General features: G+C 45.3%; 1 long non-coding RNA gene across 1 annotated transcript; it reads left to right on the top strand.

The window, feature by feature from the left end:
• Window positions 1-665: 665 nt before the first annotated feature.
• Window positions 666-16,865, top strand: LOC116596508. The gene is made up of 3 exons (XR_004288145.1): window positions 666-796; window positions 15,518-15,636; window positions 16,790-16,865. It is a non-coding gene; the product is annotated as an uncharacterized LOC116596508 (long non-coding RNA).
• The last annotated feature ends 341 nt before the right edge of the window (window positions 16,866-17,206 follow it).

The raw sequence follows: 17,206 nt of genomic DNA, 5'->3' as shown, positions 1-17,206 counted from the left end.
GAGTTTGAACTTAATCCAGAAAATAGTGGGAAGGTACTGGAGGAATCCAAGCAAGAGAGGGCCAAGGTGAGGTGTGTATTTTGCAAAGGTCACTTTGGCGACCACGAGGGGAATCAGATGCCCCCCCCACCTCCAGCAAGGGGCCAGTGCCCCCAGCTTCGGCCAGGTGTCAGGCAGCAGTCCTTGTCCCTCCTGCCCTCCCCCGACCTCAGACAGGAGCTGCTGAGGAGGTCCTGAAACAAACACATTTTCAGTGAACCAAAAGATACCAGTTTCCAGAAATCAATTTCCATGTCTGAGACAACAGCAGTGCTGTGTCCAGGCCAGTGACAGGCATGCTAGAGTCTCGGAGCCAGTGACAAGGGGGGACAGTTGTGGACAATGAGAAAACAGCTGCACAAAACCATCCCTTTTTGGAGTTGGATGGAACCTCCAGGGCCAGCTGGCCCAGCCCCCTCCGAAGTAGGTCCTCATCATACACCCTTTGTTACATACCTTCAGTGCCAGGGTACCCGGCACCCTGCCCAAAGTTCTTCGTCACAAGCTAATTATTGGCTCATGCCTCCTGCCTCTGCCCACAGTAGTCTTCAGAGGTGACCAGATGCCTACCAAAACCACCACTTGTCTCTTCTCCAGCCTGTACACAATTCTCGAGTGACTGGACTTGCAGAGAATGGGAAGAGGCAGCACTTCCTTCATTCCCCAAACCAAATTTCTACACATGTAGCCTGAAGAAGCTTCCACGGCAACTCCCATCAGTCCCGCCCCTGCACCACCTCCAGGATCCCCTCTGCAGGTAAGGGGGTGTTTTGTACACCCTTCTGTTATAGCTGAACCGTAATTGGCTAGATGATTAAAAAACAGACCCGAGGCGCCTGGTGGCTCAGTGGGTTAAGCCACTGCCTTCGGTGCAGATCATGGTCTCAGGGTCCTGGGATCGAGCCCCACATCAGGCTCTCTGCTCAGCAGGGAGCCTGCTTCCTCCTCTCTCTCTCTGCCTGCCTCTCTGCCTGCTTGTGATCTCTCTCTGTCAAATAAATAAAATCTTTAAAACAACACCACCAAAGACCAGACCCGAGCGCCAATTCTTCTCTGTCCCTTCCCCACCACACCCAGCCACAGCACGAGGTCTGCGGTAGGGTGGCAGCCCATGGAACGTCCGCTGGAATGACTGGGCCTCTTCTCTAGAGAGTAAGGGCTGTCGGATGGAGCCCCCTGGGGGAAACAGCCTAGTACCAAGCATACAGGCTCAGGAGTTAGACTGCTTGGGTTCAAGTCCACTGGCCCTCTCCCCACTTAGGCAAACACACAGGGGTAACACGGATTCTCTTACACACTAGAGAGAAACGCAGGGATGTGTGGCGGACACCCACAGATGACAGCTCACAGTGGTCACATCTCAACATCTTTCAATCTATGGAAGTGATTTTTTCCAAATGGCTATTAAGCTGTTACGACATAGCTATTTTTAAATTGTTTAGACCTAACAACCTAATAAACAAGACTACTAGGTATTTCTTTTGGTCTCTGGGCACTTGAAAAAATTACTAAAATACTACAGATACTGGAAACAGAGAAATTGTGGGACTCTCCATTTCAGGCATTTGACTTTACCTCTCTGGTCCTCAGTTTTCCTAAGGATATATGGGGGACCACAGTAATATATCATAACATTGTTATTAGGATTAATTGAGGATATATGCTATATTTAGAATAGTACCTAGTACGTAATAACTGCTGTATACATGTTATTATTACACAGAAAGCCACATCAGTAGTTGGCAAGATTATAGGGGAAATGTCCAAAACTCAGCAGAAATCTGATTTCTGACATTCTCTTCTTTGGGGGCGCCTGGTGGTTCAGCCAGTTGGGCTTCTGACTCTTGATTTCAGCTCAGGTCATGATCTCAGGGTCATGAGATCGAGCCCCACATGGGGTTCCACACTGGTCATGGAGCCTGCTTGAGATTCTCTTCCCTCTACCACTCCCTCTCCTTCTCTCCTTCTCTAACAACACACACAAAAAATTATCTTTTCTTTTTTTAACATGATTATTAATAACTACATACCATGTGCTTTGACATGTGTTGCAGAGAGCACTGGACTGGGAGTCAGAAGATGTGTTCTAGTGACAGTGCAGCTTTGAAACCTTGAGCAAGGCACTCCTCCCTAAGCCCCAGTTTCCTCCTCTGTATGTTACTGGTGCAGTGGTGACCCTGGAGATGAGGGGGAGGGAGTTAAGACACTTTCTTCAAGTGTCTTCTGGTCCCCTAAGGGGACCAGACCACAGATGGAATCACACCTCTTGTACAATAAACAGTGCAAATATCAGGAAGTGGGTGATTAATAGTGTGCAATTGATATGCTAATTACAAACCATCCTTATTAGCATGTTGCTGCAAATTCCCCCAGGCTTTGGAGGCCACAATCTGAAAGAATGAATTTCTCAGCTTAGTCTGAGTTGAAGGTAATTAAGCACGTCAGAGCTACAAAACCACATGCTTCAAACTGATTCAGACCTTTCACTAAATTAGACCATCTCAGAATGTGTAGGAACAGTGAGGTTTTGCCAGCTGTATAATCAGTTCCGTATTCAATTCCTTAAATAGAGATTTATTGATTAGCCAACCTACTGTTTTTAAAATGTAGTTTTGTCTTTAAAAAAATAAATAAATAAAGCTTCCCTTTAAAAAAGATCTCAGTTTTCATCAGATCAAATTTCCTTTGCCTTTTGCCTCTAGGGTTCCTTGGGATTCTAATTTTTTTTTTTCGATTGTTAAGTTATTCCTTTATTAGATAGTCATTGAAATCGACCTCATTCCCATAGAGGGATGATTATGGGCACAGAAAATGCATTCATTCCTTTTACAAGGCTGGTGGCTGACAGAAGTGATTCTGCTGGTGGCTTCAATGGAAATGTTGTGTTTCATAAAACTAGCACTGAGATTGTTATAAAGCTGATTTTGGCATGTGTTCCTAAATTTAAAAAAAAAATGAAAATAGAAAAATGGTTTCTCTTGGATGAGGACTCTACTTGCAGAGATAGGACTTAGAGATCTAAACCCCCCCCCCCATCTGCCCTGCTCCCCAGCTAATGAAGAAGATGGGTGTCACTTCCTGACTTCACCCCCCTGTTAACTAGGCCACTCAGGTCCGTCTCTGAGCCTGGAGCAGAAAGCAGAGCTACCCATGGTTCCCAGATCCTCCCTATGGGCACAAGGCATTTAGATATCATAACCCAAGAATGTTTAGACTCAACAAAACAAACGATTACCTTTTTGGCTTTTAAAAAATTGCTTTACCTCATCCTTGAGACTGACCCCGTGAGCTCACACACACCATGGTAGAAGGGAAGTCCTCCCACAATTAGAGAGAGGTGGAGTCAGAACCCAAATCACCCTTACAATAGGCTGCTAGAGTCAGACAGCCCAAACCATGCTCTGTCACTTACCGGCTGTGTGACCCTCTCAGAAAGTCACCTACCCTTTCTGTGCTTTGCTTTTCTCATCTGCCCAGTGGAAGTAACAGTTGAGAATCAAACTGGTCAAGAGCTTAGAAAAGGGGCTGGCATACATTATTTGATGAAAGCAAGCTGCTGGGATTTTGTCTTGTCTGGCCAACAGATGGCCTCCTGTACTCCTGAGCCTCCTGCATTCCTGAGCCTCCTGCACTCCTGTGCCTCCTGCACACCTGCGCCTCCTGCACACTTGCACCTCCAGCACACCTGCTCCTCCAGCACACCTGCACCTGCAGCACACCTGTGCCTCCTCCACTCCTGTGCCTCCTGCACTCCTGCACACCTGTGTCTCCTGCATTCCTGTGCCCCCTATGCACCTGTGCCCCCTGCACACCTGTGCCTCCTGCACTCCTGTACCTCCTGCATACCTGTGCCTCCTACACACCTGCACACCTGCGTCTCCTACACACCTGTGCCTCCAGCACACCTGTGCCTCAGGATAGTCTACTTCCCTGGTTAGCTCACTGCTCACTTTCTAACTTCTGGCCTCTCCTGCCTTCCACTCCAGACAAAAGTGTGTCAGGCCTTGACATCGCTCAAAAAGCTCTAACTTGGGGCGCCTGGGTGGCTCAGTGGGTTAAAGCCTCTGCCTTCGGCTCAGGTCATGATCCCAGGGTACTGGGATCAAGCCCCGCATCAGGCTGTCTGCTCCGCGGAGAGCCTGCTTCCTCCCCTCTCTCTTTCTACCTGCCTCTCTGCCTACTTGTGATCTCTGTCTGTCAAATAAATAAATAAAATCTTTTAAAAAAAAAAAAAAGCTCTAACTTGTTCTCGTCTGTCCTCTTACCTTTTCCACAACGACTGTTTCAGACCTGCCTCTCCCAACAAACTTCAGGCCCTCACTCTCAGTCTTTCTCCTTCTTTGCAATTAAAATAATGCCATCAAATAGAACCCCCTCAGCCTCCTTCCATACCCCTCATTCTGTCCTGCTCCCAGACGCATGCCCTCACTCTCCCACCCACCCTCTTCCCTGCCAGACTGGAGAAGATCCCATCATTTATCCATCAGAGGTTGGTTGGTTCTCATCCCTGGTAGGACCTGATAGTGCCGTCACATGGGTTGTGCACTGCACAAAAGCCGTTAGTCAAGGTGCCAGGAGGAACTAAAATCCAACCCATCTTTCCTTTCCAAGTCCTATACCCTGGCATAAGACGTCCAGATATGCAGGGCTTTTCTAATTCATCCACCCAAAGTGGCCCATTTTTCAAACGTGGACAAAAAAATATCACAGGCAAGTGGGAACCTTGGCCCCTGAGCTCAAAACTTCAGGTGTTCCGGCTATTTTGGAGCCCTTTCTCACTCAATCACCTCTTTTTTTTTTTTTTTTTTTAAACAGAGAGAGATTTGTTTTTTAAATTTTATTTATTTATTTGACAGGAAGAGAGAGAGAGAGCACAAGCATGCAGAGGGAGAGGGAGAAGCAGGCTCCCTGCAGAGTAAGGAGCCTGACATGGGGCTTGATCCCAGGACCCTGGGATCATGACCTAAGTTGAAGGCAGTAGCTTAACCAGCTGAGCCACCCAGAAGCCCCCTTCCTTTTTTTTTTTTTTTTTAAGATTTTATTTATTTATTTGACAGGCAAAGATCACAAGCAGGCAGAGAGCCCAACCGGGGCTCAATCCCAGGATCCTGAGATCATGACCCGAGCCAACACGGGGCTCAATCCCAGGACCCTGAGATCATGACCAAGCTGAAGGCAGAGGCTTTAATCCACTGAGCCACCCAGGCGCCCCAATCGCCTCTTTATTAGCCTCTCCTTCTCTACCAGGTTCTACTGTTGGTTCCAGAGCTGTCATGATCCTAGGGTAATGTTACCAAAAAAAAAAAAAAAAATTGGCCAACACTTGGAAATGGGGCAATGAAATTTACTGTGTTTCTTCAGTGCTGGGTGTAGCCAGGCAGTTTCCCCCACCTCTCATTATCTGATTTTCTAGGGACTATGCTGTCCAATACAGTAGCCATTAGCTACATGTGGCTCCTGAGCACTTGAAAAGTGGCTAGTCTGAATTGAGATGTGCTATGAAGTGTCAAATACATACCGGATTTCAATGACTTAGGGCCAGAAGAAAATTTCCTTGGTCCATTTTCATCAGGAAGACACAAAAATTACAATTACACCTAATATTAGAGCTTTGAAATGTGTAAAACAAAAATTAACAAAATCTAACATTCCTCTCAGTTACTGATAGAGCTGAATTGTTTAAATCATTAAAAATGTAAAATATTTTTAAAAAATTTTTTAAATGTAAAAGATTTGAACAATCTATAATGTAAACCACCTAATTTAATTTATATTAATAGAACACTATACCCAACAATAGCAGAATACACATTTTTTTCAAATACTCATGGTACATTTACCAAGATAGACTATATCCTGGGCCATTAACTAAGTCTCAATAAAACTAAATTACAGTAACACAGAATTACACTTTTCTGACCATGACTTTTAAATTTAAAATCATTAGTCATTTAAATGAATGAGTGAATGAACAAATGAATAAAATCATTAGTAATTAGATATACATAAAATAACAAATATTTAGATATTTAGCAACAAATGGGTCAATGAAGAAATCATAAGGGAAACTTTAAAACATGTTTATATAAATAATAAAAATACAATATATCAGAATTTGTGGAATGCAGCTGAAGCAGTGTTTAGAGGGTGCTTCAGAATCTAAATATTTATGTTAGAAAATAAAATAGGTGTAGGGGTGCCTGGGTGGCTCAGTGGGTTAAGCCCCTGCCCTCGGCTCAGGTCATGGTCTCAGGGCCCTGGGACTGAGCCCTGCGTCTGGATCCTTGCTTAGCGGGGAGCCTGCTTTTCCCTCTCCCTGCGTCTGCTTACTTGTAATCTCTATCTCTCTGTCATATAAATAAATAAAATCTTAAAAAAAAAAAGAAAGAAAGAAAAGAAAACAGATGTAAAATAAATAACCCAAGTTTCCACCTCAAGAAGCTAGAAAAAGAAAAACAAAGTTAGCAGAAATAGATTTTTTTTTTAACAAAGCAGAAATCATCAAAATAGAAAATGAGCAACAGAGGAAAATTAACAAAACCAAAAGCTGTTTCTTTGAAAAGATTAATAAAACTAATAAACCTTAGGGGTGCCCGGCTGATCAGTCGGTGGAGCATGGGGCACTTGATCTCAGTGTTGTGAGTTCAAACCTCACATTAGGTGTAGAGACGGCTTAAAAATAAAATCTTTTTAAAAAAATTCAGGGCGCCTGGATGTCTCAGTGGGTTGGGCCTCTGCCTTCAGCTTAGGTCATGATCCTGGAGTCCTGGGATCGAGCCCCACATTAGGCTCCCTGATCCTCAGGGGGCCTGCTTCTCCCTCTCCCTCTGCTGCTCCTCATTGCTTGTGCTCTCTCTCTGTCTCTGTCAAATAGATAAATAAAATCTTTAAAAAAAAATTAAAAATAATCATAAAAGTGACCATCATAAAAGAAAAAATTTGTAAATTAGACTTATCACAATTTTAAAACTTCTGCTCATCAAAAGATTTCTCTAAGAAAATGAATATGTAATTCTGTGAAGAAAAAATGAGTAAAACAGAGATATCTGACAAATAGAATGTATTCAGAATACTTTCTTTAAAAAAACTCTTACACTGGGGTGCCTGGGTGGCTCAGCTAGTTAAGCGTCTGCTTTTAGTTCAGGTCATGATCCCAGGGTCCTAGGATCAAGTCCCACATCGGGCTCTTTGCTCAGTGGGAAGTCTGCTTCTCCCTCTCCCACCCCCATGCTTGTGTTCTCTCCATCTGTCAAATAAATAAATAAAATCTTAAAAAAAAAAAATTTTAAACTCCTACAATTCAATAATTTTAAATTAAAAATTGTCACAGTTTAACAAACTGTTAAAATTTAAAATTATTAAAATTTAGAATAATTTTAAAAAGGTGACAGTTTAACAAACCCTTCACAAGAGAATATAGATGAGTGACCCATATACACATGAGAAAGTGTTCAACATCATCAGACATCAGAGAAAAGCAAACTAAAATCACAATGGTAAATATCCCTATTTACCAAAACGGCTACACTGTAAAACCAACAACACCAATTTTCATTAAGACGTAGCATAACCAACTACTGGGGATTTACCCCAAAGATGCAGATGTAGTGAAAAGAAGGACCATCTGTACCCCAATGTTCATAGCAGCAATGGCCACAGTTGCCAAACTGTGGAAAGACCCAAGATGCCCTTCAACGGACGAATGGATAAAGAAGATGCAGTCCATATATACAAAGGATGAATACCCAACTTTTGCAGCAACATGGATGGGACTGGAAGAGATTATGCTGAGTGAAATAAGTCAAGCAGAGAAAGTCAATTATCATATGGTTTCACTTACTTGGGGAATATAAGGAATAACATGGAGGATATTAACCAAAGAAAAGGAAAAGGGAAGGGTGGGAAATCAGAGGGGGAGATGAACTATGAGAGACTGTGGACTCTGAGAAACAAACTGAGGGTTTTGGAAGGGAGGGTGTGGGGGAATGGGTGAGCCTGCTGGTGGGTATTAAGGAGGGCACGGATTGCATGGAGCCCTGGGTGTTGTACATAAACCATGAATCTTGGAACACTGCGTCAAAAACTAATGATGTGGGGCACCTGGGTGGCTCAGTGGGTTAAACCTCTGCCTTCAGCTCAGGTCATGGTCCCAAGGTTCTGGGATCGAGCCCCGCATCGGGCTCTCTGCTCGGCGGGGAGCCTGCTTCCCTCCACCTTTCTCTCTGACTGCCTCTCTGCCTGCTTGTGATCTCTGTCAAATAAATAAAACAAAATATTTTTTAAAAAAACTAATGATGTACTGTATGGTGACTAACATAACACAATAAAATAAGTTATATCTGAAATCTATAAGCAAATATTAAACTAAAGTTAATAACATGCATGCTAAAGTATTTAGAGGTGAAGTGTACAGATACCCATAACTTCCTTTGAAATGCACCAAAAATAAGATGGGCAATATGTTAAAAGATGAATTAGCAAATGATAGGCAAATACAGCAAAAGGTTCATTGTAAATATAGGTGATGGGTATATCAATGTTGAATGTGTAACTCTTTCAGCTTGTCCATACATTTGAAATTTTCTATAATAAAATTTTAGGGGAAAGACTCCATATATTCTTCAACTCAACAATTTCATTCCTGGGAATCTATCCCATAGAAATAAAGTACTATTCTCTATGTATAAGAATGTTTATTGCAGTGTTGTTCCTAGTGAACAAGAAGTGAAAGCAAAATGAATATCCATCAGTATGGGTTCACTCAAATAAAGTGTGGCACATCCACACCATGGACTATTACATGGCCATTAAAAGGAATGAATCACGGCGCCTGGGTGGCTCAGTCAGTTAAGCATCTGCCTTTGGCTCGGGTCATGATCCCAGGGTCCTGAGATCGAGTCCTACATTGGGGTCCCTGCTCAGCGCGGAGTCTGCTTCTCCCTCTCCGTCTACACCACCCCCACTTGTGCTCTCTCTCTCTCTCACTAACTCTCTCTCTCAAATAATAAAATCTTCTTAGAAAAGGAAAGAAAAGAAAAGGAAAAAGAATGAATCAGAGCTCATCATGATAGTGTAGAGGAATTTCACCAAGATACAGCTGAGGGAGAAAAGCAGGTGTGAAAATGATCTTTTTCTTTTTAAAGGTAATCGCACACATGGGTGCATGTGCACGTGTGTACACACACACACACACACACACACACACCCTGCATGGGATTATACACATAAAAAGAAAAAATGGAAGAACATATATTAAATAGTTAACACAACTTATGGGAAAGGCTAAAATAAGAGTGGAGTGCTAAAAAAAAAAAAAAAAAAAGAGTGGAGTGCTGATTTGGGGCAAAAGGGGGGAAATCTATAGTAAAAACAACATGTATGTGATGCCAATGAAGTTAAAGTTCCTATATGCACGCAGCGTGTGGGACCTAAAGAGATGCATAGAAGGCTGGGTGCCACAGTGCTAACCGTGGTCATCTCAGGGTGGTAGGACTCCAGAGGACTCTTCTTTCCTTCTTTTTGTTGGAAGGAAGCAAGGCAGGGAGGAAAGAAGGTTGTTGTCCACGCTATTGCCACATCCTTACCTCTCATTCACTCCTCGAGCCATGCCAACCCCGCCTCTTGCCAGGTTCCTGTCTTACGTGACCTCTCTCCAGCATTTAACACTGTTGACCCTGGCTCCTTTCCAGGGTCCCTCCTCACTCCCTTCCATCAACTTCCATGACACGCTTCTCCCCACCCCTCCCTCTTTGGTTATTACTCCTCTGTCAATTTCGTGAAATCTTCCTTCCTTTTCCCATCTTTCCTGCCATCCTCCTCTGGATATTGTCCTCAGACCCCTCCTTTTCTCAATTTAACTGCCATCTATGTGACAATATTTCCCAAGTGTCTTGTGCTCTGACCAGACATCTCTATTTGGATGTCCCATAGGTTCATCAGACTCAGCATGGCCAAAACTAACGTTATCATTTTTTCCCCAAAACCTAATGCTTCTCATTCTGCAGTCGGATCTCAGGAAACGGCAGACATGGCTGCCCACACAGTTGCTTAAGCCATAAGCTTGGGTATTACTCACTCTCTCTCACCCCCACAGTCGATCAATCGCCAAGTGCTATCAAGTCTATCTCTGGGGTCTCTATCACATCCATCCTCTTGTCTGCCCCTCCACTTGGTCCAGGTACCATTCATCTCTCTTCTAAATGGCTGAAGCGGCCTGTTAACTCATCTTTCTGTCTACTGCCTCCCATTCATTCCCCAGAAAAGCCAAAGAGATCTTTCTGAACCACAAATCTGATCCTATCACTTCCACACAGCTTTCCACTTAAGACAACTCGAGGGCTTCCCATTTGCTCTCAAGACCAAGCTCAAACTGAGTCATGACATACTGGCTTAAAGTGTATGTTCAGCTTCCACCAACACACGTCCCCTCCAGCCCCTTGACTCTGTTGTCACCCAACAGCTAAGGAAGGAAGAGTATTGCTGCTGGTCAAGCTCAAGGTGTAGGGGACGAAGCTGGTAGATGGCACAGACTGAAGGCCTGGAACACTTGGGAGAGGTGAGGATGCCTTTCCCTCCCCAGAAAACGATTTGCTAGATGGCTAAAGGAAGTAAGAGGCTGCTTCTCCTAGGGTGACAGCCTGCCCTCTCTCATGCATGCCTCTGACTCTGTCACTCCCAAAAGGTCAGGGGTTGGGCAGAGATTGCACTTCTGATCATAGTGAAGAAAAGCGCGGGAGAAGCCCGATTTTCCTTTAGCTTTCAGGAGACGTCTCCGCCCAGCCTTCTTACTAGCATCCTCCTTTTTAATTCCTAACTCCTCACTATCAGCTTGGGACCAAGCCAGAGGGTTCCTTTGCTAGGGACTCTCCTCTACACATACACAGCACAGTAACTGTTCAATTAAATCTTATCAGTAAAATGTACAATGTACATTTCCCCGTTAGATCCGAGCTCACAAGCCAGCAGATCAGCCTGAACCGGCTGCAAAAACTGAAGTTAAGGGGAAGGGAGAGGGTGAGGCGGGTCGGAGGGGCCTCCTCCCCTTACAGGTACCCCATAAAGTGGTGATACCTCTGGGGTCCACCTGTGGCTTTAGGTACTGACCCTGTTCATCACTCACTGTGTGACCTTGGCCTCAGTCTCCTCCCGCGTGAAGGCAAGAAGACCTGCAAAGCCGCAATGGGCATTACAGAGCTCGGGGGTGAAGCTAGCTTTCCAGAAGGGTCCCAACTTGAATGCTTCCTAAAGAACAGTAGGCCATTCTCTTTCTTTTGCTAACTTCCACATTTACATATAAATTGCTACCTAATGGCTCTGCCCTCCTTTATCTTAGCTCCAGGTTCTAATGAGCTGGAAAAATGGTCCTGTGTGAGGAATAATGAAGCTTCCCGGCTGAGGAAGGAAGACAGTGGTTCTCGCCTCGCGGTGCAGTAGGGAAGGCAAGGAGGGAAGGAAGGGGGTACACGATGCCCCTTCCCCATTGGAACCCATGTCCCAATGTCCCAGAGAAAGGGAAAAAAGCATTTTTGTATCAGTTTGGAACGTGGTAGAAAACCAAGCATGAAAATATGTGAAATCTACAACACAGTTAGTGAACAGTGAGTCATAATTTTATTTGTTCTGCCCGGCGTGCACATCGCAAGTTTTTCATCCAGGCAGAAACTAAAAATAAAAAATGAGCCAGGAGCGCCATCTGGGGTGAGGTCTGTTACTACCTCTGCTGCCCGAATTCAGAGATCTCTGCAGAGCCGTAGGGATGTGGAAGAGATGGTGTGAAGTCCCTCCGCCCCAACACACATGCACACACCTGTGCGCACCCTTACACACACGCAGGGACCTGCACGCACCCAACACACACTACTAGGTGCTCCGCCCCCTCTTAAAGCCATTTCTGCTGAATCTCCACAACCTGTGAAGTTCAGATTCCCATTCGGAGATTGAAGAAACACAGACTTCCCCAGCTAAGCAGCTAGCAGATTTGGGATTCAAAATCAGGTCTTTGTGATTCTAAATCCCAGGCTCACTTAGGTTTCACCACTGAATGTGTCCCCTGGAGCAGAAGTTCTTAACTGAGGCCCGTGAATAGAATGCAGGGGCTCCACTCCCATCTTTATGGTCTCCCACTTCTAACTGAAACTCTGCAAATCTGAACGTGTGCAACGAATTAGGACCTGTGACTTTGTCACCCATGGAATCACAGATATTTTCATATCTTTCATATGTTGCTGCTATCTCAAAACGTCACTTAGGTTTATCACAATTTGAACATGTCAGTGGTTGTTAGACCCAGTACAAGATCTTGTCATTTCATGTGTTAACAAAGAAGCACTGTGGTTGCCAGGTGGCTCCCGCAAAAGCAAGCTCTATTGCACAGCATTTGCTAATTCCCACGGTGTAAATATTCCTACCACTGCCAGTTTCAAGGATGGCGATGTTTAACAACTGGTTTGCAAATTTCCTGAAAATTTAACAATCAGTGCTTAATAGCGGGGACAAGATGGCTTCAGCACACCACGGGCGATGGAGAGAATTTACCTGGGTTTGTCCCCCTCCCTATAGGTACCTGTTTTTCCTAAAACTCCCTTGGCCTTCAGTATAGTGATGTTAATAATAACAATCATAGATTTGAAATAAATATATTAAATCCTTACTCTAAGTACTTAACATAACCCGTATCATTCGGTCCATCAACCACCCTTTAAGACAGATCTTATCGAAGTGACTCAGTGGAGGCAGGGAGATGTGATTGTACCCCTCTGGGACATTTGGCAATATCTGAAGACATTCTTGATTGTCATAACTGGGTTCACTACTGGCATCTAGTGGGTAGATGCTGCTAGACATCCTACAATGCACAGGATACACACACCACTCAACAAAGAATTATCTGGCTCAAAATGTCATTAGTGCTAGAGTTAAGAAATGTTGCATTACTGTTAGTCCCATTTTTGAGATGGGGAAACTGTAGCCCATAGAAATTAATGTGCCCAGGGGCACCTGGGTGGCTCAGTGAGTTAAGCCTCTGCCTTCAGCTCAGGTCATGATCCCAGGGTCCTGGGATTGAGCCCCGCATCCGGTTCTCTACTCAGTAGGGAGCCTGCTTCCCTCCTCTGTCTGCCTCTCTGCCTACTTGTGATATCTCTCTCTGTGTCAAATAAAAGCAAAGAAAGGAAGGTAGGTAGGTAGGTATGTAGGTGCCCAAGCTCACAGAACTGTCATGTAATAAGTTTTCTGCAAAAACTAGTTCCTACTCCTTGACTCCCTCACTAGATATGGAGAAAGGAGCTTACTAGAAAGAAAGCAGCCTGCTGGGGTTAGTCTGGCAATGGGTGTCTCAGAGAGGCTCAGGCATGACATGCTAGAGCATCTAAGACCAGCTGCTTAGTGAGAAGACTTGACCCCAGAAATGATTCCCAAGGTGGGTCAACCAGATGGCCCATTGGGCTGTCAAGTTCATTTAAGATAAAAAAAAAAAATGGACAGGGTTAGTGAGAGTTGCTCTGCCACAAAAAATAAGCATCTACCATGTGCCTACACTACTGTAGGTGTTGAGAATAGCATAGGGAACAAAATAAGAGTGGTGGCTCTTGATCTTGTAGAGTGTATAATCTGGTAGAAGAAACAGAAAAGCAAATTTTAAACTGGGTTAAAAAAATTACAGCTCATGAAAGATTTGCTTTGAAGGAAGCAAGTGAGGTACTATGATAAAAAATTTTAGGAGGACTTCCTTTAGAGAGGGTGGTCAAGGAAGACTTCCCTGAAGAGGTGACGTGTGAGCTAAGACCTGAAGGATGAGAAGCCGGCCATGGGAAGAGAGCATAAATTCAAAGGGATTATAGCAGGACAGGTGATAGGACTGAGGAGGGAAATAGGCTGACGTGTTCTAGTCATCAAAAGGAGGTCACTGTGACTGGGACACAGAGAACAGAGGGGAGGGGCAATTCAGGACCTAAGAGTAGGAGGTCAGCAGGGTCCACCCACCTTTCTGTGCAGAGGACTCAGAACAGGTGTGAGAAAGCCAGCCCCAAGCTCTGAGGGCTCAGCAAGTGAGTAGACCTGGGATGTGTGGGAGGGAAAACTGGAGGTACCTAGACCAGCTTCTGGCACATTTTAAGGGTTCTCCCACCCAACTTTCTTAACCCAACACTTCTGCTAAACCAAAATTCCCAGATGCCAGGACCCGGGATCCAAAACACATGAGTGTATATATGTGTGTGTATGTGTATGTGCATAGAATAAAGATGGTCACCAAACAGTCAAACAGCATTGGGGAAATCTTCAGCTCCAAGGTCAATCCTAGAATAGACGCCAACACACCTGGCTCTCTGCTAAGACTAATTAATGACTAATAATTAGTCATTTGTGGGGCGCTTGGGAGGCTCAGTTCATTGAGCATCTGACTCTTGGTCTTGGCTCAAGTCTTGATCTCACGGCTGTGAGTTTGAGCCTCAAGTGGGGCTCCATGCGGAGCCTACTTAAGAAAAAAAAGTATTCATTTGTGTAGCCACAAGCCCACTTATGCCTAATCACCAGGCTGTTCAACAGCAGCAGGATGGGCTGGTGCTCTAGAGCTGAATGCACTTTGCTGAGCAAGTTCACAAATCCGGTATTAAGCTCTGTGTACAGAAGCCCAGAATTCTGGAATAGGGAGGCTCAGCTCAGAGGACAGGCGCGGGCAGGAGGCTGAGGAGGCAGGGCAGCGGAGAAAGAGGAGAGGAAACAGGCAGAGTGGGTACGTGGTCCATGCCAGCTGCTCCGCAAATCTTCACTGCATGTGGAATCCTTGCGCAACCCCTGTGGGGGTACAGGTTCCCCCCATTTTCCACTTGGGGACTTTAGACGCAGGCCTAGGAGTGGGACTCAGAGCCCCCACTTCCTCACTGAAGTTCCCACAGAAGGTGGGATTTCACTGCCAGGGATTCAAGGAACTTCTTTATCTCCCTCAGAACTTAGATAAATGAGCAGAGTGGTTGTGGATGTCTGAGGCAAATGTGGCCTGATGTGGGGAGGTAATGTGAAACACAACTTGCCAAAACTCTCCAGAAATAGTGCGTGCCCAGGAGGTGAGCAAAGTTATTGGGAACTGGAGGCCCACCTGACTCTATAAAGGGGAAAATGTTTTTGAAATTATCAAATGTATCCAACTATTTTGTACCTTCAGGGACCATGACGTTCTGTGTCCCCACCACTCCCCGACCTGCGTATTACCTTAAGAGGACATTTGTTACTTTAAGAGGAGTGTAGACACCACCTGAAATAAAAAAATCGTAGTTTAGCTTTGAGTCTCTACAGAGTCAGCAGTCTTAAAACCTGGCCTGGGAAAAAAGAGAGAGAGTTTCCTCAATTCCAGAACTAACCCTACAAATTAAGGGCAAAATGTGGAGGTCTGAGCCTGAAGCTTAGGACAAGCAGTCACGCAACGGGATTCCGGAAATGAGGTCGGGACGTGCCCACCCCATGAGATGGTAGTTTCTTCCAGGCCTGGGGTGAAACCAAGGAAGAAGGAGACTCAGAGAGAATGTGAATTGGAGAAAGACACTGCCTGGTCTCGGGAACTCATGCCGCCACCTCCCTCGGCCTTGGCCCCAAAGTGGGAAGGTAAGAAAGTGTTACTCCCAGTAGGTGAGTGGGAAGGAACAATCAGAGGGGTCACTGCTACACTGAAGCTCGAAAAAGACACTATGCCTTCCGGTGCCACCGTGCCCACACAGAGCAGCCAAGATAGTGAAGAAACAAGCAGAAGGCCTGGGGTACCTGTCAGGACTTAGTCACAAAAGCAGGGCGTCTTCAAGAACTACAGGAATAAGGCATGTCCTATTGGAAGGAGAGCTTACATGGGTGGGGGAGGACCTGGGGAAGGGGAGGACGTGAGAGGGCCAGAGAAACAGCCACGATCTTGTCGGCCAGAGCGCTGACCTGAGTGGCCACGTCAGAGCTCGCAGGGAAATGCAAGAAGCCACTTGTGACTGCAAAGGGAGACCACGAAGGTGGACCTCCTTTGTAGAGGAGTCATGGAAGGAAGATGGAGAAAAGAGAGCAGATTTGAAAGCTGCAAGGGGGGGGGGGGTTCTGAAAGATCATAATGGTGCAGCTGGGAGGGTGCTAGGAGGAGCCACAGGGGACCCCAGATTCCTGGCTAGAGCAGCTGAGTGGATTAAGAGCAATCCGATGGGGAAGACAGACGGGCGGGGGAGGGTGCAGGGCGAGGACCAGGCTGAGATGAATGAAGTGCTTGCCTCAGGCACCAAACACAAGGGTGTGCTAAAACCCCCCAGTAATCAAGATAAATAATGTCTTAATGCACCTTTTTCTTTTAAATCAAAATTAATGCAAAAAAAAAAAAAATCCATGATGAACACGATCGGTATTACTGATTTTTCCTTTTGCTTTGGGCTTCAGTATGGCTCGGCTTGCCACCATTACTGATCCTGTTTTGATTTAAAATTCGGATATTTTGTTCATCTTGGATTTTTTTTTTTGCCTTTGCTTCTTTTTTTTCTTTAAATATTGCATTAAAATATTATTTGACAGCTGTGGGCCCTCTCAAATGTTGTACTAGGTACAAGGGCTTCACCTCCTCTAGTCTCAGCCCTGAGGAGAAGAGGAGGTCAATGAAGGCGCCATCTTGGATGTATGCCAAAATTAAAGCAATGGCCAATGTTAAGTGCCTGGACCCGAGTAGATCTCCGATGCATGTTGTAATGGACCCACCGGTGCCTGGCTTGAATCCCCCAAGGCCTTACCATTTCAGGGCATGCCAGCTGCCAACACCTGCACTTCCTGCTTGAGGACCGTCCTGGCTCCCGAGTGAGATAGGTTAGAAGGCCCTGCTAATGAACACGCCTACAGTCGCCCTCAACCAACCATCCACCAGAGCCAGTGTGTCAATATTCCAGGTCCCTCGCCTCTCGGATGGGGCCATTTTGAGGTATATATGTAACGCCACTTCCGCCAAGTCTCCAGGTGAGATTAAACTCCATCACCTACAGTGTACCTGGGTTGATAACACACCTCTAAGCTCTGTCCCTTCCCCCTACCTCCCTTCCCTACCCTCTTACCCACATTTTCTGGGATCGCCTCTCAGGTAAACGTCACATACTACCATCTTTTTTCTCAGGCCCTGCATCTAGGGCAACCAAACCAAGACAAATATGTGTCTTTCCCTCCC

Source organism: Mustela erminea, chromosome 7, assembly GCF_009829155.1.
Source record: "Mustela erminea isolate mMusErm1 chromosome 7, mMusErm1.Pri, whole genome shotgun sequence".
NCBI classification, from domain to species: domain Eukaryota; kingdom Metazoa; phylum Chordata; class Mammalia; order Carnivora; family Mustelidae; genus Mustela; species Mustela erminea.
This window is presented reverse-complemented; position numbering and strand designations above follow the sequence as displayed.